Source organism: Gallus gallus, chromosome 2 (genome assembly GCF_016699485.2).
Source record: "Gallus gallus isolate bGalGal1 chromosome 2, bGalGal1.mat.broiler.GRCg7b, whole genome shotgun sequence".
NCBI lineage: Eukaryota > Metazoa > Chordata > Aves > Galliformes > Phasianidae > Gallus > Gallus gallus.
Window position 1 is genome coordinate 66705567 of NC_052533.1, and position 9898 is coordinate 66715464.

General features: G+C 49.6%; 1 long non-coding RNA gene across 2 annotated transcripts in view; it reads right to left on the minus strand.

Annotated features, from left to right (window-relative positions):
* The window catches only part of LOC107052627, a 67251-nt gene extending 58087 nt beyond the window's left edge, over positions 1-9164 (minus strand). For both annotated transcript variants that reach the window (XR_005856331.2, XR_001465227.4), the window contains exon 1: positions 9083-9164. This is a non-coding gene — a long non-coding RNA (uncharacterized LOC107052627). The remainder of the gene's footprint in view (positions 1-9082) is intronic.
* Between the last annotated feature and the right edge of the window lie 734 nt (positions 9165-9898).

The window sequence follows — 9898 nt, forward strand, 5'->3', positions numbered from 1 at the left end:
GTAGTACATTTATTTGCATATTAGCCTGCTTCTGATTAATACCTCATCTGAAAGAACTTCAGGGCTAAGTCAGACACCTTCATAATAATAATAATAATAATAATAAATAAATAAAAACATGAAAAGGGGGGGAGAAAAAGCTCTGAGGAGCATTCCTATGCCGAGGGATGAATGTCGTCCTTCCTCTGCAGGCAGTGCACTCCCCAGATGCATCACACATGGGGCAATACAGCTGTGCCAAGGGGGCAGGACACAGGCAGCTATGCAAGGGGGGGGTCTGGGGGAAGGCCACGTGCACTGCTGAATTGCTCACTCAGGGCAAGGGTGGGCAGAAAAGAGCAGCTGGGGGGAAGGGGGTGCACGGGGTGAGGCTGACATCCTCTGCTGAGCAGTGATGGATGGGGTCAGGGCAGGTCACGCTTGGGTCCATACTACTGGGATCCATGCTGGACTTGGTACAGTCTGATGCGTGATGTTGCGCTCGACTTCAGGCTCATGGCGAGGTTTCTCCTCGCTTCAGAGGTGTAAAGCACTTCTGTTGCAAACCCAGAAAAAGAAGGCACTGTGTAAGGGTGGAACAGAAAAGGTTAGGGAAGATTTGCCAAGAAAGTGCCTGCTCTCCTCTCGTTCCAATACATGGCAGGCTTAGAAAAACACCGAAAGGCACCCAGGGATTGTTTTTTAGGAAACAAAAGAAGCACTTATGGGTTAGCTTTTCCACGTTGCCACATTAGTAGATATACCAAACAGACAGCTTGAGCCGGATGAGTCACGAAGCAGAAGAGGAACAATGACCCGTGTGTTCCTCCAGTACAAATTATTCATTTTTCTCTGTCAATAAAGCCTTTTTTTTAAATATATATACATATATAGTTGCTCCCAGGCAGCCAATGGGGAAGGTGTGACTATCAGCAGATCGCCCCCTCCCCTGGGGAGCCACATCTATTTGGTGGGGCATCCGAACCCTGTGATGCCCTCGGGCAGGCCGCAGCACCTTAAAATAACTTCAACACACCTCACGCCATGCCTGCGTGCTGAATCAGCCCAGAGGTGTCAATCATATCCTGCCCTGCTTTCAGGTAGGATCACCTCAGTTGCTCCGATCCTCACTTTTGAACTTACAACTTCCTTTTGCAGAAATCAGAATGGGGTGTGTATGTGTGTGTGTGTGCGTGCGCGCGCGCGTGTAATTCCTCAGTCTCCACAATAACAATTCCACCCTTTGAGCCTCCCTGTTGGGAAACAGCCCCTGCAGAACAGCAAGTTCCTCTTTCACAACAGCCAGTTGCTGAAAGGAGGCAGCGCAGCTTGGCAGCTGGAGCAGGAGACAGCAAACCTGGGCCGTCCTCCTAGAAACGTATAGGAGTTTTGCTACCAGTAGGCATACCAGTGTGATTTAACTCCACTGAATTAGTCTTCATTTGGCTCCTCAGTCTTTTGCAGAAGCATCTGCTCATCTCAAAGGTATCAGTGCTTTGAGAGCTCACCTTGAGAGGCTAAGCCTGGTTTTCAGGGTGTCTAAACTGTTGCTGTGGTACACCCAGAATCCTAGAATAGATTAGTTTTGAAGGGACCTCAAATCCCACCCAGTTACAACCCTTGCTGTGGGCAGGGCTGCCCCCACCAGCTCAGCTGCCCAGGGCCCCATCCAACCTGACTTTGAACGCCTCCAGGGATGGGGCACCACAGCTTCTCTGGGCAGCTGTTCCAGAGCCTCACACTCTCTGAGTAAAGAATTTCTTAACATCTCACCTAACATCTCCCCTCTTCTAGTTTACAGTTCAAAGCAGGTACTATTGGTTACAGTACCTGCTGCAGCCCCTCGTGCCTCATTTTCAGCACCTGTAAACTGAGAGTAGAAAGAGTGACCTTCGCAAAACACACTGAGTTGCACGTGCAAAGCTGCCCTTCAATATAGGAGCGCACACTTCTTTGCTGCACCTTGCTGCCAGGGGGTCCCTGAGCTTGCCAGCTAAGTTATTGTACAGATTGCTAGCAGCTTAAGTCCAAGGATTGAGTTGAAAAGTAATAAGTAAATAAATAAGGAAAAGAAAAAAAAAAGTAAAAAAATAAAAATAATTTAAAAAGGGAGGGGTGGAAGAAAAAGAAAGGAAAAGAGTGTTGGTATTTGATGGTTCTTGGGATACCGGCCCGTCTCTGCGCTGCCCGTGGCGGCCGCAGGGTGGCGCTGCTGCTCCACGCCGCCGTATCGCCATCCGAGGCGGTCTATGGCGAAGCCCCACTGCGGGGCTCACGGCAGCGGGGCGTGTGATGCGGAGCGTGCCCTCGGGAGGGACGGATGGGTCGCCAAGCGTGCTGTAACACGGACCTTTCGTGAATTATTGGTAATTTATAACGCGCTTTTTGGACTGAACCTAGGGAAACAAACGTGTTTCCTCGGCTTTCTCTCCGATGATAAATGTCTTCTTTACTCCGCTTGATCCCTCCCGACTCCCGGCTTTCAGTCTCAGCCATGAGCCCGCTGAGCACTCGGTAACCCTATACCTCTCTGCTCTTCTCGAAGCGAAGCATCTCCTACAGCAGCTTCCTGGAGGGTAGGCTCAGGGGTGAAGCCCTTCCCTACGTTCATCTAGACAAAGATCTCTGCTCTGCGGCGTACCCAGAGCTGACCTGGTAACACCAGGCAGGCAGCTCCCTACTGCTCCCCTATTACTCCCCCTTCGCCCCATGCAGTTGGGCTTCGTTCACCCTGAGCCCCTGGGACCTCTTCTGTCCTCAGACCGAGCGCTGCGCGGGGCAGTCCTGGAGGGAGGAAGAAGAAAAATGGCAGCGCGGGAGGGCCAAGGGCAGGCTGAGCCTAGCAAGCATCGTCTAGACTTTCAGTCTCATGATTCAGTGTGTCTGATGTAAAACTATTTAAATCAGAGTTATGTAAATAACGTGGCAGACAGATAGATTATTTAATATAATCAAAGTGAGATAAGGCCTGGGCCCGAATCCTTCCCTGAAGTACGGCTGCTTTGTGCCATCCTCACAACGCAAACAGCCCTGAGGCCAGGAGACCCAGCCAAGGGAGGATCACCCCAGTGCAAGGAGATAGCCTCTTGGCTTGCAGTCAGCAGAGCAGCTCCTGGATGGCTCCTCAACTCCTTAAGCCAAGCAGAGGGGCGCCCACGAGAAGTCTCAGCACCCAACAGGTCCCTGCCACCATAACAGCACCTCAGAGCCACACTGCTACTCGGGATCCATCCTTCAAGCTGTGCTGGAGGACCTGCCTTCCCCAGAGCCAGCCAGGGACTGTGACAAGGGCGTGAAGCGGCTGGATAACAAGATGAACAAACTTTTTCCTCGACTCCTCGCCTTCCAGCAAGGCTATCCTCAAAAAACAGAGCTGAAAACAGCCCTTCAGCTAAGCTAGCACCCTCCTCTCGTTACCACCTTTAGCATATTTTGTCTGGGTTTTACTCTTTTCTAAACTTCCCAGGGAACATCCGCACCACAGCAAGCGCAGCCAGAGCGGGTCCATCTGAGCTAGCTCCAAGCCAATGTTCTAAGGGACTGTAACAACGTACAGGGCTGCACAACTCGCTCTGTGCACCAGCAGACAGTGCCCACGGGGCTGTGGGCAAGCACAGGGCTAAGCTTGTGCTTGGTGATGCGCGCGAGAGCTGCTGCGGTGCAAATGCTCCCTTACATAACGCGATCTCCAGCAGCTCCCCCAGGACACCAGGTTTCCCACTAACTCAGTCTGTTTGCTTTTCACAGTGAGGTAACCGCGCTTTCTTGACATTTCCCCCTCTCTTGTCCTTTAAGCACAGAGGCCTGACTTGACCGTCCTTACACTAAAATCAACACGCAGGCAAGCCTAGGTAAAGTTTAAGTAAGGCCGTGCTGTTGGCACTTTCTGCAGCACCACACCCTTCGCCTCTTCTTCCCATCCAGGTCACTCACCCCTCTCCTGACTGCACCTTTTTGTATGTTTCTCTCCCATCAGTCTCGCAGTATCCGCTCACCGTAACCTTCTCACCCACTTCGAAGGGGAACATCCAGCCCTGCCTCCAGACATGGCCTGACCCACGTCCAATCTTTGTGGTTGCGTGACCACGTCAGTTCAGGACAGCTTGTTCGTAAGCCAGGAAAGCTGAACAGGACTACCCCTGCTACGGACAGATTTACTCAGGTACAAATGTGCTTTGCACAGCTGCAGCATTCTCCCACCTGGAAACGCAGGGTAGTTAGAGCAGTGCAGCTGCAACCAGTGCTGGTGGTTTTTACACACACACACACACACACAAAGCAAGAATGGCTTTAGCACATGCATAAACCAAGACAAGCACATATGGCACTCTTCCTCACTGTCACAACCGTGGGCAACAAATCGAATGCATCCCCCCTCATCTCCCAGACGGTGGTAACCATCTACAGACAACTTGAATAAGGAACAGATTTACTCAGACTTCCTCCACTCCCACCTTCTACCCAAATTAATGTTGGAGTAGATAAGGCTGGGGAGCATTTCCCTTCCCTTTTTCAAACCTTTCTTTAGTTTAAATGGTCTGACTCATCGGCAACACGAAGATGACAAAACGTCTATTCGCCTCCCCCCTACCTCAAATGTTTTTGGCATGATTTTGCTGTCAAATTAGGGTACTCAATCCATGCCAGTTGGATGGAAAAAAAAAAAATGGACTCCTAGAACACTCATTGTATATGATTAGGATTCGGGGAGGGTGCGGAGCATAACATAATAGGCAGAAAGTGAAAACAGCCAAAGGAAACGCCTACACTCTTCCTTTACAAAAGCTGCTTGTTGTGTCTGTCTGAACAATTGTTCAGAAACCTGGAGGGGAGCGAGAGGGGAAAAAGATAACCGACTTTATTAAGAGCAAAAGATTGATTGAGCAATTGATTGCGCTTAATTGGAACTGCGTGAGGAAAGGAGAGGATTTCAGGTTATTTCCCCCGGTCCCGCAAAGCGGTGCCAGCAGCAGCCCTGGCTCCCCGGCACTGAGCTTCTCCTGGGCGCCGCTCCTGGAAGCAGCTGGCTCTGGGAGCTGACCCCTTGCACAGCCTCTGCCAACAGCAACGTCTGAGGCCTCAGGAAGAAGTAGGAACTCCGGAGTCGCGAGGTTAACCTCCGAGGTTGGTTCGCGCATGTGTTGCTTTCCAGACCATTTTCTATTTCGTGTCTCAGGAAAGCTGGGAATTGAGCCTGGTGGGATGCTTTCCTCTGGAACAACAAAGCCTAGAAGGCTTATCATTTCTATTTTGCCTTTGTTTCCTCTTCCCCCCCCCCCCCCCCCCCTCCACCTCCTCCTTTTTAAGTGAACGGCAAGATTCTTATCTCATCAATTAATTTCACAACAGGGGCCCTTAAAAGAAAAGTGCCATCCGTTTCTTAACCACCAGCTACGTGGCTGAACTCCACAAACCAAAGGGACAGAAACAGCGCTGTTATGGGGTGTATTTTCATGAAGCAAAGGTTCTATTTCCCAGAGTCACGCGCGTAATAATGAAGCTGCAGCACAAGAGAGAACTAGCTCAAGGTTTCACAATCCTTTCCCCCCCCCATAGCAATCCTCAAGGGGGAAAAATGATAACGTGCATGAACAGCTAAAATAAAAGCTGAACACAAACCAACCGCTTGGGAGTAAGCAATTCCTCTTCATGTACTGTCATTACTGCACTGTACATAGTACCTTATTTTTCCTCTTAAACAGCAGGAAGAACAGTTACTCGTACTGCACAGATAAGAGTGTGATTTCCAGGAAAAACAAAAGTTCCAGCAGTCGGAGTTGGATTTGCTTTGTTTAAAAATCAAATTGCAAGGTACACGGGCCTCCAAGTTATCTAAACAGAACGGTCAGCACATAGAGGAGGCTGGAAGGGACCTCTCGCAAACATCTCATCCAACACAGACGTCATTTATTTGCCTGGGAACAGTCTAGGTTAATAAATACAGAGACTTGTCGCCTGTGAAGGCAAGGTGCTGAGCTGGATGGCCAGGATGCCCCGTGCAGGGCTGCTCTCTGGCTTCCCAGGTGCAGGCAGAGGTACTTTGCAAGCCGTGTGCTCTGATGACACATTTCACATCCACTAATCCCATTTCCAACTCTAAGCAAGTGAGCTTTACCTGAATGTTTTCAGATAAGCAGACTTGGTAAGAAAGCAAAGTGAGAGAGAACACAGCAGCTACTCCTTCCAGCGTGAGCAAAGAGCCACGTGAACGTGACAAGGAAACAAATAACACCTTTTACAGTGGGACTGTCCATGCCAAATTCCTTAGGATGGGGAGACAGACTCAAAGGAGGAGGAATCAGCATGGGCTCGCCTCCCTTTCTCAGACGCATGCCTCCTGCAAGCCTCTCACTGTCACCTTTTTTCCCTCTCCAGGAGTCACTGCTTTCTCAACTCTGCCCACTGAACCACTCGTCCCTCACCAGCTCCACTCCAAACAAGCCAGGTCATACAGTCAGTCATATAGACCAACTGGATCACATAGAACAGCTGACCATTTAGTCAGTCCATTGCGACTGAAATGGGATGGGAAGCTCAACCAGAGCAACTCCACCTGCACGCCCAGTGTCAGTGACCTATGGCAGGAGGGCGGTGACATGCAGGGGGACAAAGCATCCCTGGGACCCAAGAGGTCCCTGTCACCGAGCCTGCGTTGGCACACTCCCTGCACACAGGGCTGCTGGAGCAGGGGTGCACACAGTTCTTCCCTTTTTGCAAACAGCCCCATCACTCTGCAGCTACAATTACCTGTAGCTAGTGCTCGTTAAGTGCTTTGAAGATTAAAAGAGCAGATACAAGTGTTAAATATTGTAATTATTCTTACTACATAACATTGCTGCACTGAAAGCAGGGAGGGGTTGTTTTTCCATGTTTGTATGTGGGAATACCATGACAGCTGCTCCTTTCTGTAAGTGAATTGCTGCCAAGAACCTTGATAAGGAGTTGTGCTTGAAGGAAAAGGACCAAGCTGGGGAGTTTTCTTGGAGTGCTACATACCACAGTGAAATTAAATGGAGCTCTTACCAGGGCTCCTCTGTCAGAGCTTATTGCCTTATGTACCGATCACCTGAGATGCCTCTGGCTCCGGGAGGAGCAGCACTGGGCTCCCTCACCTCCATTAATCCCAAGCAGTTTGAACCTCACTGCAGGCAGGCCCCACACCCCAAGGAGAAGGCTCACTATTGCCCACTCCCTTCACTGCAAGGCATTTCCTGCAATGGAAACTGAGAGAAGGCATCAAATCGGATTCATTACATTGGAAAAAAACTCTAAGATCATCAGTCCAGCCATCAGCCCATCACCACTACATCCGTTAAACGATGCCGTGGCACGGGACGACCCACCTTGCCTCTCCTTTTGCACTCTTGGGCACACGGAGCCGAAGCCACAAAGTGGCAGGCTATTTCCACCCAAATATAAAGCGCTCGGATGAAGCAAGTGCCTGAAGACCACACTTATCCTCTCAGAGGAGATAAGCAGAGGCAATCACTGCAGCTGATAGTGAACAGAGGAGGTGTGGGCAGGTAGCAGGCCGAGAGGACCTGGCTTACAGTTATTCACGTACTGCAGCTCCATCAGGCTCCCAGGGGGCTTGCAGGTGCCTGGCACGTATCTGGGAACCCATGGAGCAAGTTCTTGCCTAACCCAAAACCTACTGACAGCAACAGCACAAGGTCTGGGATCAGTGAGGCGGTTTGGGAGAAGAGCCATGCTCTTACATCTTCCTTTTTTTTGTTGTTGAAAAACACATTAGAAAAAAAACACTAAAAAACATATTTATTCTAGAATTGTAAAGCTCATTTGGTTGTATGACAGAAGGCACAAAGGTGGCACTGGATGAAGGACTACTGAGAGAGAAGCTTGGGTGTGTCGCAGGGGAAGGGAAAGGTAGGAGGAAGTGTAGGAGGTGATGCAGACAAGCTCACTAAATTGCAAGGCAAAATGTAGATTCTGTCCCCAAGCAAAACACCTCTGCGCTGCTGTCAGGTCAAGCTAATAAAGCCAGCTCTTCAGAGCCTCCGCCATCTGGCTGCATTTCCTCTCTCACCAAGAGGAAAAATAATTAATGAGCAGCTTCTGCCTGGCAATCAGCAACTGTTTGCATCATCATATATGGAGATGGCAGCCTTCCTGATCGCAGAACACACCTCAAGTGGTGCAGCTTCACCTCCTCCAGCCTCGTGCACAGTGCCATCCACAGCACTGCAAGCAGCTCCTCCAAGGAGGGGCTACAGGTGGGCACACCCTATAAGATGCAGCTCGCTGAGCTCACTCAAGTCTTGGTACATTGGCCATGGCCAGGAAGACCATGCTCCAGTACTTGCAGTCCTCACGGTGTGGGATTTGCAATAGAACATGAACACTGCTGGCAAGATGCGTATTCACACTCAATTTAGTAACTAATAGAACAACTTCCTTTGTTTACTCTGCAAAGAACACGAGAAAATTAAGCTGATCTGGGGCTAGTCCAAGTCTCTGCTAAAAACACTTCTGACAGAAGCCGACCTCTTTGCTCCTGAATAAATATCAGCAATTTGTTTGTGCATCGTTCAGCCACTTTTGTGGATAGGCAAAGACAAACGAGTAGAGAACTTCGCCATTCCCCCCCCCCCCACCCCCCCCACCAATTGTCAAATAAATTATTCACAAATACATGCTTCCATCATTCATCTAGCACTAGACTAAACACTTTCTACTAAACTTAGTTTTCAGCATCGTGTTTCAGTTCATGGTTGCATTTTTCCCTGGGCAAAGCAAGTCAGTCATTAGACGGCTCTCAAAGGTTTCTGCTAAACACGCTCAATTAAGTCTTCTAAGAAGGAGAAGGTGGAGGAAATGGTGTTTTCAAGTTAATAGGGACATTTCCATTCAGCTCAACGGGAATCATACTGGAAGAGATAATGTTACTTTGAAGACCTAATGCGTATGCTTAGCCCTGAAAAAAATCCCCCAAACCCAACAATCGTGCCACCAAACGCCACACTTTATAATGGTCGGACTTCAAACTGAACAGAATAAGAAACCGATCTCGCCACTGAAGCTGCCCAAAGAAGCAGCTCTCCCTACCGCCTGCCGAGGATGCTACCTGGCACATAGAACACACCTGATCCACCAGCATCACTGAGGCTCCAGCCTTGTTCGCTCCCCAGCAGCTTAACTTCTTCTACGTGCTCATGCACTGCGGTGTTGCTGAGCTGGCACAGGTGCTCACCTTTAATTTCCCCAAGCCAGAGCCACAGCTGATGCAACTCAGCCTAATGGCTTGAGGAGCTGGCCTCATTTGAAAGGAAAAGCAGAATTTGAAAAGAAAAAAAAAAAAAAGAAAGAAAAAGAAGAGATTCTGAGATGGATTTCTGCACTGATTTAACTGCACGCCACGCAGCCATGTGAGGTCAGGATGAGATTCTGGGAGGGGACCTCTGAAACAGAGTAACTGCGTGAAGCTGCTACATTTGGAATTTATATAGGTAGGCAAATTGAAAAGCAGGCACACCTCAGGAGTACACCTTTGCTGCAGGTCAGCAAGAAAACCCTGTGTCATCTTTTTTCTTCAAAGAGGTTTAGACGGCTGCTGCCATCCCCTAAACTTAGAAGAAAGAGGGACGTGGTGTGCCATTCACTGTATGCAAATCTGTGACAAACATCACCGAAGGCAACACCTGTGCTCATCCCTGCAGAGAGACGATGGTTTTAATCAAGCGGTTACCGTAAGCCCTTCTCTTCCAAAGGCATTGGTACGTTTCCAGCCCAGTCCATTTCAGAGGGATCCACCAAGAGTACCCCCCACATAATTGTGCTTATTCATTGCTAGCGCATCTGCCCAAGATCCTGGGCACTACCAGGAGCTCCGTGGCGTACAAACGCAGAAGAGGAGGCAGTCCCTACCTTGCCAAGATTACAATCTCAAAAGTCACAGGGG